Consider the following 16,516-nt stretch of genomic DNA (forward strand, 5'->3'; position numbering starts at 1 on the left):
GAGAAAGGCAAATCAAAACCACAATGATGTAACATTCATGCCGGTCAGAATGGCTGCTATCAAAAAGTCTACAAACAATAAATGCTGGAGAGGGTGTGGAGAAAGGGGGACCCTCTTACACTGTTGGTGGGAATGCAAACTAATATAGCCACTATGGAGAACAGTGTGGAGATTCCTTAAAAAACTGGAAATAGAACTGCCATGTGACCCAGCAATCCCACTGTTGGGCATACACACTGAGGAAACCAGAATTGAAAGAGACACAAGTACCCCAGTGTTAATCGCAGCACTGTTTACAATAGCTAGAACATGAAAGCAACCTAGATGTCCTCTGGCAGACGAATGGATAAGAAAGCTGTGGTAAATATATATAATGGAATATTTCTCAGCTGTTAAAAAGAACACATTTGGATCAGTTCTAATGAGATTGATGAAACTGGAGCCTATTATACAGAGTGAAGTAAGTCAAAAAGAAAAACACCAGTACAGTATATTGATGCATATATGTGGAATTTAGAAAGATGATAATGATGACCCTATATGCGATACAGCAAAAGAGACAAAGATGTAAAGAACAGACTTTTGGACTCTAGGGGGAACGTGAGGGAGAGATGATTTGAGAGAATAGCATTGAAACATGTATATTACATATGTGAAACAGATTGCCAGTCTAGGTTCACTACATGAGACAGGACACTCAGGGCTGGTGCACTGGGATGACCCTGAGGGATGGGATGCAGAGGGAGGTGGGAGGGGGCTTCAGGATGGGGGACACATATACACCCATAGCTGATTCATGTCAGTGTATGGCAAAAACCACTACAATATTGTAAAGTAATTAGCCTCCAATTAAAATTAAAAAAAAATAAAATGTACATCATTTACCTTTCCTTTTTCAAGAATATGCATCACTCCATTTGCCAGTCTAAAACATTCCATTTTATAGGTATGGAGGAGGGAAGAGGAAAAAGTAATGGCCAATTCCTTTCTTCCTTGTTACTGGTCAGATTCTTAGCAGTTGCCTCTTCTTGGATTTCTTCCACAAAGAAATTATTTTTCTACTTGTTAATTACCAAGCTGATAGTAGACATTTCACTCATAAAAAAACCACCACACTTGTGTTTAAATAACTTTTTCTTTAGCTATTTGTTCAAGGGCTATGTGAGCTCTAAACTGTAATCGGGCTTCCATGGAATAGTCTTTGTAATTTTTTATGTTTTCTAGGGTTTTTGTTGCACTGGCATAATCTCCTTTTAGATAGTATAGAATTCCCAGTTCATAGTAAGAATACGGCACCAAATAGTGGTCACATTTTAACAATTTCTCCTTTTGAATGACATGACTAAAGTAGTACTCAGCCATTGAATATTTCCCTAAGTATTTCAGACACAGACCTTTCAGTAAATTTAATAAACTTATGTCATCTATGACATACTCTTTATTTGGAGTTTCTTGTAAAAGTTCTTCTCCTTTGTCAATGATTGATAGCCAGGTTGAAATAAGCTCTAGCTTTTTGCTTATGACTCGGAAACCACTCCAGGCATACATAAGTTCCAGAATGGGCTGTGCTGTAAACCAGCCTGCAGTTGTCCCATAGCGCTGACCCTTCTCAGCAACAAACTTTTCTATCGGCACAGAAGTTCCTAAAATTCTGATTCTCAGGCTATCCACGCTTAGGAAGAGAGAGCTCATGTCCTCACTTACTGATTTCGCAAAATCAGGAGGAAGCACGGCTAGTAGAGAAGCTTTCATGAAAGAATATACTGACTTGGACCACCTGCTGTTTTGAACCAGCACATGGGCATAGTGGTAAGCCTGCTTCCATTCCAGCAGAAAAATGTGGCACCACATGAGTTCCCAGTAACAGAGGTGATGAAGCTGATTCCATTCATTCTGAATAAAAATGCACTCTTCTAATGTTAACTGGGCATGTTTAAAATATCCTTTCAGCATACTAAAACGTGCATGAAAAAATTTAAGTATGACACAGTTTGGAAATTTCTGAAGGGAGATTAGGAAGAGATTCTCCACAGCAGAATTATGGTTCCTTTCAACACTAAAAGCTATGGAGAGATAATTGTAATAGAACAGTAGAATCAAAACACTAAAGATATTATTTATATGGGATTCAGATGCACTCTCATTAAGCAAAGTCAAGCCTACCTCTCTATCGCCAGAATATCCAACAACATTGAGTAGTTTAAGTGTCCTTGGTGGCACAAGTGATAATAACAAGTTGAATACTCCAAGTCCAAATTTTATGCCTCCAACCAGGTGTCTGTAGGTTTTGCTTTGGTAATCAGGTATCTGTGTTAACACTTGCTGACAGTCTTTATATATTTGGTAACTTAACCCAATGTTGATCCCGCTTTTAAGAAAACTAAGCATACTGTCATCTTGTATAAACATTACAGTGGATTTCAAGATCAAACACTCAGCATAGCAGACTTCTGCATGCAATTCCTCTTCTTTAATAGCCTTTATTCCCTGCCTGCTAACTAGACGAGAAAAATTTATCATCCTAGATTTTCTTCGGAAATTGTTACAGACTCTCAAAGCTTCCTTTGTGGCAGTCATCCCAATCTCTATATCCTGTGGATCAAAAGTCAAGAAGGCCTTGACAACCATAAGAATGCTATAGATTACAGCATGGTATATGCTGTTTTTTGACCATGGATAAATGAGATGTATGGCATCAGAGAATCTGTTATTTAGAAATAAATACAATCCCGTTGTGCATTCTTCCAAGGAAGATACTAAATCCATTGTTGCTGCTGCAGGGATAATTTCATAGGCATCTTCAAACTTGTCCTCCTCCTTATTTACTACCTTACTAAATGATGTAAACCCGTGCTCCATATCGTCTCTCTTATTCAGAGTAAGTGACATATTCGTTTCCCTACTTTAGAGATGTGAAGTATCTGAAGTAGAGAGGTGTGGCCTCAGTGAGGGTAGTTCCTGATCTCCTAATGGGGTCACTTCTTCCACGGCCTGAAGTCTTGCTGTTATAATGCAGGCAGACTTAGAGCTGTGAGGTTCAGTATCAAGATATTCTCATCTATGTCAGACAAAGGGGGGAAAAAAGATAATTTTATTTACCTAGTTAAAATCATGTGGAACATACTAAAGAAAATATGCTCTTTTAGAACACTGTGAAGCAAATCCTTTGTAAACCAAAGAGGTCCTTTGGGAACCATCCCTCCAATCTATCATTTTCATAAGATCATTCTTTTGTTTATTTGTGTTGCAGAAATGTACAATGATTGCTGAACAAACATAATGAATTCTCTGTAGGAAGACCTTGGGGGCAAGAATCTGGCTGGAAAGAGAAATATATTTGAATATGTTTCTAGTTAAGACTAGAGGAAAGGGTAAGTTGTCCAGACCAAAGAATACAGATTATGAGAATTAAAAACCCAACACCTGTTATTCTTAGTACCACTGCTGTACTTGCATATATTTTCACAGAAAACTAGGTCTTGATAAAATATTATGGTTAGTTATAGAAGGTTTTGGAATGGAAAGTGCTGTGTAAATTAGAAAGATTTCCTTGCATTGTTGCAATTAGGAAAAAAAACTCAAATGCAACAGTTTTTATCACAACATTACTATAAAATCTTGGTAGGAAGGTGGGGTGGATGTGGGCACAATGGAAAACCAATTCCAAACAACAAGTTATTTAATATATTCATAATAATACAATAGGTCCAATTAATCTATTCTTAAAAATAGAAACTGCCAAAAAAAAAAGAAACTGCAAGCAAAATGCTTCAATAGTAATTTTCACAATGTTTTACAACAATTAGAAACATAGGTTAAAATGTACTTCAATTTTGTGTTTTTATATGTTAAATGACAGGAGGGGAAAATGAAACAGGAGAATAATCAAAGGAAAAGAAAGAGAAAAGCAGAAGGGATACAGATTTTTATATAGTGGGAAGAGAAAATAGGGAAAATATGTTATATATTAAAAAAATAAATAAAGGGATATAACAGCCTCAAAGATACTATTCTACTTAAATTGCTTGTTTTTAAACCTTAAGGTTTAGTTATGCTTCAGTATTAGCAACTATTATCATTATTCATTGTAAAGCTAAGTTAATTACACATTTATCTAAAAGGCTCAGCTCTGAACACATCTTTCATGTCTGTCTTCATCACAGAGTACAGTGCCTGCCTCTTACTCATTAAACTAAATGAATATCATATGACTATGACAGTTTCTGATTTACTAAGATAAATTCAGAATGAAATAATCAATTGCTGTTAAAACTCTAAGAGTCTTCACAGACACAGAGAAGAGACTGTGGTTGCCAAGGAGAAGATGGGAAATTGGGGGAATGGACTGGAAGTCTGGGGTCTGCACATGTATAGGCTTCCCAAGTGGTACTACTGGTAAAGAACCCAGCTGCCAATGCAGGAGACATAAGAGACTTGGGTTCAATCTCTGGGTCGGGAAGACCCCCTGGAGGAGAGCACAGCAATCCACTCCAGTATTCTTGCCTGGAGAATACCATGGACAGAAGAGACTGATGGGCTACAAGCCATATATACATACATATATATAAACACACACACACACACATATATGCTGTGTGCATGCATGCTAAATTGCTTCAGTTGCGTCCGACTCTGTGTGACCCTATGGACAGAATTCCTTTGGTGCACAACAGAAATTAACACAACACTGTAAATACTTCGTTTAAAAACTTTTTTATAAAAAGAAAAAGCTAAACTTGCAGCAACAGAGAGTAGAATGGTGGTTATCAGAGGCTGGGAGATAGGGAAACTGGAGAAATGTATAAACTTGTAACTAGTAGATAAATAAATCCTGGAAATCTACTGCACAGCATAGTGATTATAGTCAACAATATTGTATTATAAACTTCTAAGTGTCTGAGAGACTAGATTTTAATTGTTCTCACCACAAAATAGAAATGATAATTATGTAACATGATAGATGTGTTAGCTAACTCTACAGTGGTAACCATACTGCAATATCCAAATATATCAGATCAACTTACTGTAAACCATAAACTTACACAATGTTTTATGTCAAGAACATATCAATTAAAAATGTATGGTTCTGAAAAAAATCTGTAAGAGTCGAAAATTTTAACAGTGAATACAAATAACTAAAGTTCTTAATATAGTAAGAATTGCCATGAATCAATTAGATAGAAGAAACACTCCAACAGAAAAATCAGCAAAGGACAGAAACAAATTGCCAGTGAGCATAATGTTCAATTTCACTGTAAATCAACAAAATACAAATGAAAAAAAATCCATAAAAAAAACAAACTTTGCAGGTTAAAAATATGATAACATCCAATATTAATGAAAGTAGAGAATCAAATACCCTTGTAGGTTAATTAGGGAGGTGTATAAATGGCTATAACCCTTTTGGAGAGTTATTTGGCAACATGCTTTAAAACTTTTATATTTTTTAATACTCTGACTCTCATTTCATTTATGGAATTATTCTAAAGAAATAGTCAGGGATGTGCATCTATACTAGTTGTATACACTTCAGCATTATTTATAATATGAAAATGAAAATAATCTAAATTTCTTACAACAGAGGATACCCATACAATCAAAATCTATGCAAATAGATTCTATAAGATCTATAAGATTATAGAATATTTAATGACTTGGAAAATTGTTTATGGTGTAATACACTATATTAGTTCTCCAGAGAAACAAATCCAATACCAGATACCTGGCAATAGCATAAACATATAAAGGCCATTATGACAAATCTACAACTAACATCATACTCCATGGTGACAAGCTGAAAGCATTTACTCAGGAACAAGACAAGGATGCCCAGTCTCACCACTTTTATTCAACATAGTTCTGGAAATCCTAGCCATAGCAATCAGAGAAGAAAAAGAAATAAAAGGAATTCAAATTGGAAAGGAAGAAGTAAAACTGTCACTGTTTACAGATGACATAATACTAGACATAGAAAATCTTAAAGATGCCACCAGAAAATTACCAAAGATCATCAATGAATTCAGTAAAGCTGAAGGATACAAAATTAATATATAGAAATCTGCTGCTTTTCTAAGTAATAATGAACTATCATAAAGAGAAATTTTAAAAAATTCCCATATACCATTGTACTAAAAAGAACAAAATACCTAGGAATAAATCTACCTAAGAAGGGTATATTTATATCTCTATACTCAGAAACACTGATGAAAGAAATTGAAGACAACACAAACTGATGGAAAGATATACTGTGTTCTTGGATTGGAAGAATTAATACTGCTAAAATGACCACACTACCCAAGGCAATCTATAGATTCAAGTACTATCCCTATCAAAATACTTACGGCATTTTTCACAGAAATAGAACAAAAAAAATTTTTAGAACAAATAATTTTAAAATTTGAATGGAGACACAAAAGACCCCAAATAGCCAAAACAATCTTAAGAAGAACAAAGCTGGAAGAATCCACACCCCCAACTTCAGACTATACTACAAAGATACAGTCATCAAAACAGTATAGTACTGTACCTCCCTTGCAGTCCAGTGGTTAAGAATCTGCCTGCCAATACAGGGGACATGCATTTGATCCCTGGTCCAGGAAAACTCCACCAGCTGTGGGGCAACTAAGCCCTTGCACCACAACTACTAAGCCCACACTCTAAAGCCCATGCTCTGCAACAAGAGAAGCCACCACAATGAAAAGCCCATGCACCACAAACTAGAGAGCAGCCTCTGCTTGCCACAACTACAAAAAGTCCATGTGCTGCAATGAGTGCAGCCAAAAATAAATAAATAAACAAACAATAAAATTTAAAAAGAAAACAGTATGGCACTGTCTCAAAAACAGATACATAGATCAATGGAGAACAGAATAGAGAACACAGAAATAAATCTGTGGGCTTACTGTCAATTAATCTATGACAAAGGAGGAAGAATATACAAAGAAGACAAAGGCAGTCTCTTCAATAACTGGTGCTGGAAAAACTAGACAGCCACATGTAAAAGAATGAAATTAAAATATTCTCTTACATCATATATAAAAATAAATTGAAAATGGATTAAAGACCTAAATACCTAAATATAAGACCAGATACCATAAAACTCCTAGAAGAAAACATAGGCAGAACACTCTTTGACATAAATTGTAGCAGTATTTTTTTTGCGCTATCTCCAAGAGCAAAGGAAATAAAACCAAAAATAAACAAATGGAACCTAATTAAATGTAAAAGCTTTTGCACAGCATAGGAAATCACTGACAATACTAAAAGACAACTTACTGAATGGCAGAAAATATTTGCAAGTGGTATGACTGATAAGGGGTTAATATCCCACATATATAAACAGTTCATACAACTCAACATCAAAAACACAACAACAAACAAACTCAAACAACCTAATTTTAAAAATGGACAGAAGATATGAATAGACATTTTTCCAGAGAGGAAATGCGGATGGCCAACACGCACACATGAAAAGATGCTCAACATCATTAGCCATCAGGGAAATGCAAATCAAAACCACATTTGATTTGTCAGAATGGCTATCATCAAAAAGTACATAAATGATAAATGTTGCCGAGGATGTAAAGAAAAGGGAACCCTGTTCAAGTTGGTTGAGTAGAAGGATGTGCACTCATCTTCTCCTCCAAGAGCACCAAAATCACAACTAGCTATTGAACTAGACAGGAGGGTGCTGGAACCCACCAAAAAAAGATACCCTATGTCCAAAGACAAAGAAGAAGCCTCAGTGAGATGATAGGAGGGACACAATCACCACAAAATCAAATTTCAAACCCACCAGGTGAGTGACCCACAAACTAGAGAACAATAGTGCCAAAGAAATTCTCCAACTGTTGTGAAGGTTCTGAACGCCACATCAGCCTTCCCAGCCAAGGGATCCAAAAACGGGACTGGGAATTCCCAAGGAATCTGACCTTGAAGGCCAACAGAATTTGATTATAGGACTTGCACAGGACTGGGGGAAACAGAGACTCCAGGCTTGGAAGCCACAAACAAAATCTTGCCCATACCAAGACCCAGAGGAAAGGAGCAGTGACCTCACAGGAGACTGAACCAAAACTACCTGATAGTGTTGGAGGGTCTCCTGTGGAGCCATGAATTGGCAGGGGCTCATCACAGGGAGGGGGCACTGGTAGCAGCAGTCTGGGAAGGTTCCCCTTGGCGTAAGCCCTCTTGGAGGTGGCCACTAACCCTACCATAGAGCTCCTACACCCCAGGGCTGGGTAGCCTCAGGCCAAACAACTAACAGGGAGGGAGTGCAACCTAACCCATCAGCAGATAATTTGATTAAAGCTATGTTCAAGCTGGTTTTAGAAAAGGCAGAGGAACCAGAGATCAAATTGCCAACATCCACTAGATCATCAAAAAAGCAAGAGTTCCAGAAAAACATCTGTTTCTGCTTTATTGACTATGCCAAAGCCTTTGACTGTGTGGATCACAATCAACTGTGGAAAATTCTGAAAGAGATGGGAATACCAGACCACCTGGCATCTTGAGAAACCTTTATGCAGGTCAGGAAGCAACAGTTAGAACTGGACATGGAACAACAGACTGGTTCCAAATAGGAAAAGGAGTACATCAAGGCTGTATATTGTCACCCTGCTTATTTAACTTATATGCAGAGTACATCATGAGAAACGCTGGGCTGGAGGAAGCACAAGCTGGAATCAAGATTGCCGGGAGAAATATCAATAACCTCAGATATGCAGATGACACCACCCTTATGGCAGAAAGCAAATAAGAACTAAAGAGCCTCTTGATAAAAGTGAAAGTGGAGAGTGAAAAAGTTGGCTTAAAGCTCAACATTCAGAAAACTAAGATCATGGCATCTGGTCCCATCACTTCATGGCAAATACATGGGGAAACAGTGGCTGACTTTATTTTTCTGGGCTCCAAAATCATTGCAGATGGTGACTGCACCCATTAAATTAAATGATGCTTACTCCTTGGAAGGAAAGTTATGACCACCTAGACAGCATATTCAAAAGCAGAGACATTACTTTGTCAACAAAGGTCCGTCTAGCCAAGGCTGTGGTTTTTCCAGTGGTCATGTATGGATGTGAGAGTTGGACTATAAAGAAAGCTGAGCGCCGAAGAATTGATGCTTTTGAACTGTGGTGTTGGAGAAGACTCTTGAGAGTCCCTTGGACTGCAAGGAGATCCAACCAATCTATCCTAAAGCAGATCAGTCCTGGGTGTTCATTGGAAGGATGGATGTTGAAACTGAAATGCTCAATACTTAGGCCACCTGATGCGAAGAGCTGACTCAATGGAAAAAACCCTGATGCTGGGAAAGATTGAGGACAGAAGGAAAAGGGGGCGACAGAGGATGTGATGGTTGGATGGCATCACTGACTCAATGGACATGGGTTTGGGTGGACTCTGGGAGTTGGTGATGGACAGGGAGGCCTGGCATGCTGCAGTTCATGGGGTCGCAAAGAGTTGGACATGACTGAGCGACTGAACTGAACTGAACTGAGGAAGGCCCTGTCCACCACAGCAAGACTCAGTTTTCCCATCAGACCCTACCATCAGGAAGCTTACTCAAGTCTCTTAGCCTCCTCCATCAGAGGGCAGATAAAAAAAGCAAGAAGAACCACAATGCCAAAGTGGCTAGAACAAAAACCACATTACAGGAAGGTAATTGAGATGAAAAAGCAGAAAGTTATGTCCCACATGAAGGGAAAAGACAAAACCCCAGAAAAACAACTAAATGAAGTGGAGATAAGCAACCTTCCAGAAAAAGAATTCAGAATAATGATAGTGAAGATGATCCAGGATTTTGGGAAAACAACAGAGAAGATACAAGAAATGCTTATAAAAGACCTAGAATAACTAAAGACTAAATAAACAGAGATGAATACTATACTAGGAGGAATCTATAGCAGAATAACTGAGGCAGAAGAATGGATAAATGACCTGGAGAACAGAATGGTGGAAATCACTGCCACAGAACCAAACATAGGAAAAAAAATAACAAAAAAAAATGAAGACAGCCTAAGAGACTTCTGGGACAACATTAAGCACACCAACATTCGCATTATAGGAGTTCCAGAAGGAGAAGAGAGTGAAAAAGGACCTGAGAAAATATTTTTATAATAGCTGAAAACTTCCCTCACATGGCAAAGGAAATAGTCAACTAAGTCCAAGAAGCACAGAGAGTCCCAAGCAGGATAAACCCAAGGAGGAACACACTGAAACACATATTAATCAAACTGACAAAAATTAAAGATAAAGATAAAATATTAAAAGCAACAAGGGAAAAACGACAAATAACATACAAGAGAACTCCCATCAGGTTATCAGCTAATTTCTCAACAAACTCTACAAACCAGAAGGGAATGGCACAATATATTTAAAGTGATGAAAGGGAAGAACCTACAGCCGAGAATACTCTACCCAGCAAGACTTGGCTGGGTAGAGTCTGGCTCTACTCTTTTTGTCTGACTATTCTCCATTCAGATTTGATGGAGAAATCAAAAGCTTTCCAGACAAGCAAAAATTAAGAGAATTCAGCACCACCAAACCAGCTGTATGACAAATGCTAAAGCAGGAAGCACAAGAGAAGAAAAAGACCTACATAAAATAAACCCAATTAAAAGAGTAATAGGATCGTATATATTGATAATTACCTTAAATGTAAATGGATTAAATGCACCAACCAAAAGACATAGACTGGCTGGGTAGATGAAAACATGTGCATGTATGCACTTCCACTTACCATCACTCTGCTTGATGCCCCCCCCTCCAAATTGTATATAATTACTTTATATTGTTAGGTTAACCATGCCCCCATTATGGCTTGAAATTATAATCATCCTTTTTGATTGTGAAAGCTGGTAAACATCATTCTATATCACCAAAACTACCATTTAACAGAAAAACCAGTAATCAGTTTTTTAAACCCAGATGCATATCAGAATTATCTTCGAATTTTTTGAAAAATACAAATGCCCACATATTGTTTTTTTTTTCCTCCAAAGCTCCAGATATATTTCTAAAGAGCAGCCATATTTAAAAGCAACTGGACTATATGATGATATTTTACTTTTATCTAGCTTCACTTTTTCTATTACATATTCAGTGCTCCCATTTCATTTAGTTTAAGTTTTCCAATTTCTCCATCTCTTCTTTTCTTTGATGTTATTTCTCAAGCCTTTATCAAGCATAGTAGAAAAATATTTGTATACATATATATATATATATATAACATATATATTTTAGAAAACTTATGAGTTTTTGCCTAAAAAAATTATGACATCTTGATTCCACTTGTTTGACTTAGTATGAATAGAATGATAAATTCTAATTTAAAAAATGGATATGCAACAAGCAACAAAAGTTTAGTGTATAGCACAGGAAACTATAGTCAATATCTTATAATAACCTATAATGGAAAATAATTTGAAAAATATTGTATGTGTATATGTACAACTGAATCATCTTGCTGTGCACCTGAAACATTGTAAGTTAACTATATTCAATAAAATATATATATTAAGAAAAAAAAAAGGGAACCCAGGTGGGAATGTAAATTAGTGCAGCCACTATGGAAAACAGCCTGGAGGTTTCCCAAAAAAACTAAAAATAGAACTACCATATGATCCAGCAATTCCACTCCTGGGTATACACTAGAAAAAACCAAAAGTACTAATTCAAAAAGATATATGCACCCCGATTTTCAAAGCAGCATTATTTACAACTGCCAAGATATAGAAGCAATGTAACTGTCCATCAATAGATGAATGGATAAAGAAGATGTGATATATATGTATGTATATATAGGCTTCCTTGATGGCTCAGATGGTAAAGAATCTGCCTACAATGTAGGAGACCTGGGTTTGATCCCTGGGTAGGAAAGATTCCTTGGAGTAGGAAATGGCAACCCACTCCAGTATTCTTGCCTAGAAAATTCCATGGACAGAGAAACCTGGTGGGCTACACTCCATGGGGTCACAAAAAGTTGAACACAAATGAGCAAATGAGTATGCACACATATGTATATACATATATTTATACACATTGGAATACTGCTGCTGCTGCTGCTAAGTCGCTTCAGTCGTGTCCGACTCTGTGTGACCCCATAGACGGCGGCCCACCAGGCTCCCCCATCCCTGGGATTCTCCAGGCAAGAACACTGGAGTGGGTTGCCATTTCCTTCTCCAATGCATGAAAGGGAAAAGTGAAAGTGAAGTCGCTCAGTCGTGTCCGACTCTTCGCGACCCCATGGTCTGCAGCCTACCAGGCTCTCCGTCCATGGGATTTTCCAGGCAAGAGTACTGGAGTGGGGTGCCACTGCCTTCTCCAATTGGAATACTACTAGCCATAAAAAGAATGAAATTTTGCATCTGCAGCAACATGGATGGACTTGGAGGGCATAATGCTAAGTGAAACGTCAGATATGGCAAGACAAATACTGTATGTTATCACTTAAATGTGGACTCTAAAAAATATAACAAACTAGTGAATATAACAAACAAGAAGCAGATTCATAGATAGTGAGAACAAACTAGTGGTTACCAGTGAAGAGAGAAAAGGCAGGGGGGCATTATAGGAGTAGGAGATTAAGAGGTATAAACTATAGGGTATAAAATAAACTACAAGGATGTTCTGTACAACATGGGAAATATACAATACAGTTTTACAATAACTATAAATGAAGCTTAACCTTTAAAAATTGTGAATCACTACATTGTATACCTTTTCCCTATATAATATTGTATATCAATTATACTTCAATTTAAAAATGGTTTTAAAAAAAGAGCTATTCTAGAATATAGTAGTTTTTATTGTTGTTGTTGCTTTAAATACCAACAGTGTCCCACAGTAAAATGGTAGTAATCTGCAGGTTTCACAAGCAGATTTTTATAACGTAAAATAAATGTTTCACTACAACTCTCAAAGAGTTGAGAAAAAGCCAAAACAAGTTACTTCTAGGAAGGCAGTGCGGTGCAGAAGAAATCTCTATGGACTGAGAATCAGAGGTTCAGATTTGGAACCTAAATATCTATCTATGCAATGTTAGATAATGCAATGTGAAAGTCTCTCAGTCGTGTCCAACTCTTTGCGACCCCGTGGAATATACAGTCCATGGAATTCTCCAGGCCAGAATACTGGAATGGGTAAGCCTTTCCCTTCTCCAGGGAATCTTCCCAACCCAGGGATCAAACCCAGGTCTCCCACATTGCAGGAGGATTCTTTACCAGCTGAGCCACAGGGGAAATGCTTTGTAAATATTAAATGAGCAACAAACATGTGAAATAGTTTCTTAGTAGAATTAATTAATTCCAGAAATATTGAGAATGTAGTGCTGTACAGGCCAGGCACAATGCCAGACAATAGGAATGCATCAGAGAGTAAAACAAAGTCCCTGCCCTTGAGGATCTCATACTGTGATAAACTCACATAGAGTAAATCAAGAGGTTAGAGGCGAGAGGGAAGATAAAGTTGAGTAAATTCGGCAGAGATTGTGGGAGAAGGGCACATTATAACGTTGAAGCATTATTACAAAAGTATTATATTTGTTTATAAAAACACAAAACCTGCAAACAATACAGAAGACCTCACTGTACAGTTAAATGATGAAGGCCCTTTTCTATCTTCAACCAAATTTCACTTCCCAGAGGCAACCATAGTTAACAGTGTGGGAGGTTACATACTAACACAAGATTCTCCCTAGATTAACTATCCTGTTTAATTCCTCCATTACGACTTCCACTTAAAATATTTATATTTATTTGTATTTAGATTACATTCAATTTTTTACTAGAAGCAATTCAGTCGTAACAGAAAAAAAATTTAAATAACCAAAACCATGGAAACTACATTCATGATACCACGCACCCACAGACAGCATCATTAAAACCCATGTTTTCTTTTGCAAAATCTTAAACCTAGAATGACAAGTAGAGCCACATGTTCCAATTAACACAACTACTAAACAGTGATTCTCAGATCAAACTTGGAACTCCTTTGTCTCCAAGCCTCTTAATTTAAAAAGAAAAATTATAGGACATTGTAAAATGCAGAAAAATAAAACAAGAAAACTTAAATTACTTTATTAATATAATTTATTTTTACAAAACCAGAATTATTCTGTGCATGCATATCATTTTGAAATCTGCTTTCTTACTTAATTACATAATATTAACATTTTTCTGACATTGAAGAATTCTACAATGTGGTTCTTAATGGTCATAATTCAGTTCAGTTCAGTTCAGTTCAGTCGCTCAGTCATGTCCGACTCTTTGCGACCCCATGAATCGCAGCACGCCAGGCCTCCCTGTCCATGATCATAATATATGTAACCAATTTATGTGCCATAGCATTTAATCACCCCTTCATGGATCACAGCCTTGTTGTGGTGAACTGGTTAGCATAACTCAATGAAGTTATGAGCCATGCCATACAGGGCCACCCAAGATGGACACGTCATAGTAGAGAGTTCTGACAAAACGTGGTCCACTGGAGGAGGGAATGGCAAACCACTCCAGTATTCCTGCCACTAAAACCCCACAAACAGTATGATAAGGTAGAAAGATATGACACCAAAAGATGAGCCCCCAGATTGGAAGGTGTTCCATACGCTACTAGGGAAGAGCGGAGGGCAATTACTAATAGCTTCAGAAAGAATGAAGCAACTGGGCCAAAGTGGATATGCTGCTCAGTTGTGGATGTGTCTGGTAGTGAAAGTAAAGTACAATGCTGTCAAGAACAATACTGCACACGAACCTGGAATGTTAGGTCTATGAATCAAGGTATATTGGACATGGTCAAGCAGGAGATGGCAAGAGTGAAACATTGACATCTTAGGAATCAGTGACCTAAAATGGATGGGAATGGGAGAATTTAATACAGATGACCATTGTATCTATTACTGTGAGCAAGAATCCCTTAGAAGAAATGGAGTAGCCCTCGTAGTCAACAAGAGTCTGAAATGCAGTACCTAGGTGCAATCTCAAAAATGACAGAATGATCTCTGTTCATTTCCAAGGCAAACCATCAATATCACAGTAATCCAAGTCTATGCCCCAACCACTAACGACGAAAAAACTGAAGTTGAACACAGAAGCTGTTGCAATGAGAAGCCCGCACACTCAAACTAGAGAGTAGACCTCACTCATGGCAACTAGAGAAAGTCCTTGCACAGTAACAAAGACCTAGCACAGCCAATAAAAACAAAACAAAACAAAACAAAAAACCCAGAAAGATTGCCAGGAGAAATATCAACAACCTCAGATATACAAATGACACCACTCTAATGGCAGCAGGTGAAAAGGAACTAAAGAATCTCTTGATGAAGGTGATAGAGGGAGTGAAAAAGCTGACCTAAAACTCAACATTAAGAAAATTAAGATCATGGAATCCACTCATATCAACTTCATAACAAACGTTATGGGGGAACGTTTGTTGGGGGAACGTTTGTTGATGGGGGAAAAGTGGAAGCAGTGACAGATTTTATTTTCTTGGGCTCCAAAATCACTGCAGACAGTGATGGTGGCCATGAAATTAAGACACTTGCTCCTTGGAAGAAAAGCCATGATAAATCTAGACAGTGTATTAAAAAATCAAAGACATCACTTTGCTGACAAAGGTGCATTTAGTCAAAGTTATGGTTTTTCCAGCAGTCATGTACGGATGTGAGATCTGGACCATAAAGATGGCTGAGCGCTGAAGAATTGATGCTTTCAAACTGTGGTACTGGAGAAGACCCTTGAGAGTCCCTTGGACTGCAAGATTAAAGCAGTCAATCCTAAAGGAAATCAATCCTGAATATTCACTAGAAAGACTGATGCTAAAGCTGAAGCTCCAATATTTTGGCCATGTGATGCAAAGAGCTGACACACTGGCAGAGATCCAGATGCTGGGAAAGAACTGAAGGCAAAAGAAGTGGGCAACAAAGGATGAGATGGTTAGACAGCATCACCAACTCAATGAACACGAATCTGAGCACACTCTGGGAGATGGTGAAGGACAGGGAAGCCTGCTGTCCTTGGGGTCACAAAGAGTCAGACAAGACTTAGCAACTGAACAACAACATTTAACCAATGCTTTATGTTTGATTTTCAAATTACTTGCAACTTTTGAAAAGATAATATCTTACCAACATTTTTCCAGATAAATCTTTATGTGCATCTATGGTTAATTCCAGGAAGTAAGATTACTAGTCCAAAATATACATGTAACTTAATAATTTTAAAACATATTGCCAAATTGACCTCCTCAAATGTATTATTTCGCATTCCCATTAGTGTGTTTAAGTGGCAATTTCGCTGCACTCCTTATAGAAATAGCATGCTGTTTTAAATTGCATTTTTATTAAGGACAGACATTTTCCCTGCTTTTACTTTGATTTCTTACTGTCTGATTTTTTCTCTATTTTTTATTGGGTCAAGTCATGCTTTGTTCTTTACTAGAGATTCTGGATCCTTGAATTTGGAGAACTAGATATGTCTGAAAAAATTGGGGGACAGAGAGGACACACTTTTTCTATCAAGAA

At 37.4% G+C, this 16,516-nt stretch overlaps 1 protein-coding gene across 8 annotated transcripts in view; it reads right to left on the bottom strand.

Annotated features, from left to right (window-relative positions):
* The window catches only part of GEMIN6 (gem nuclear organelle associated protein 6), a 39,752-nt gene that overhangs the window by 17,380 nt on the left and 5,856 nt on the right, over positions 1-16,516 (bottom strand). For 5 of the 8 annotated variants that reach the window (XR_011466112.1, XR_011466108.1, XR_011466111.1 and 2 more), the window contains one exon: positions 886-3,058. The exons of the other annotated variants lie outside the window; for them this stretch is intronic. The gene's annotated coding sequence lies outside the window, so the exon portion shown is untranslated. The remainder of the gene's footprint in view (positions 1-885; positions 3,059-16,516) is intronic. 8 annotated transcript variants of the gene reach the window in all.

The sequence above is a fragment of the Bos mutus genome, chromosome 11, assembly GCF_027580195.1.
Source record: "Bos mutus isolate GX-2022 chromosome 11, NWIPB_WYAK_1.1, whole genome shotgun sequence".
In the NCBI taxonomy this organism is placed as follows: domain Eukaryota; kingdom Metazoa; phylum Chordata; class Mammalia; order Artiodactyla; family Bovidae; genus Bos; species Bos mutus.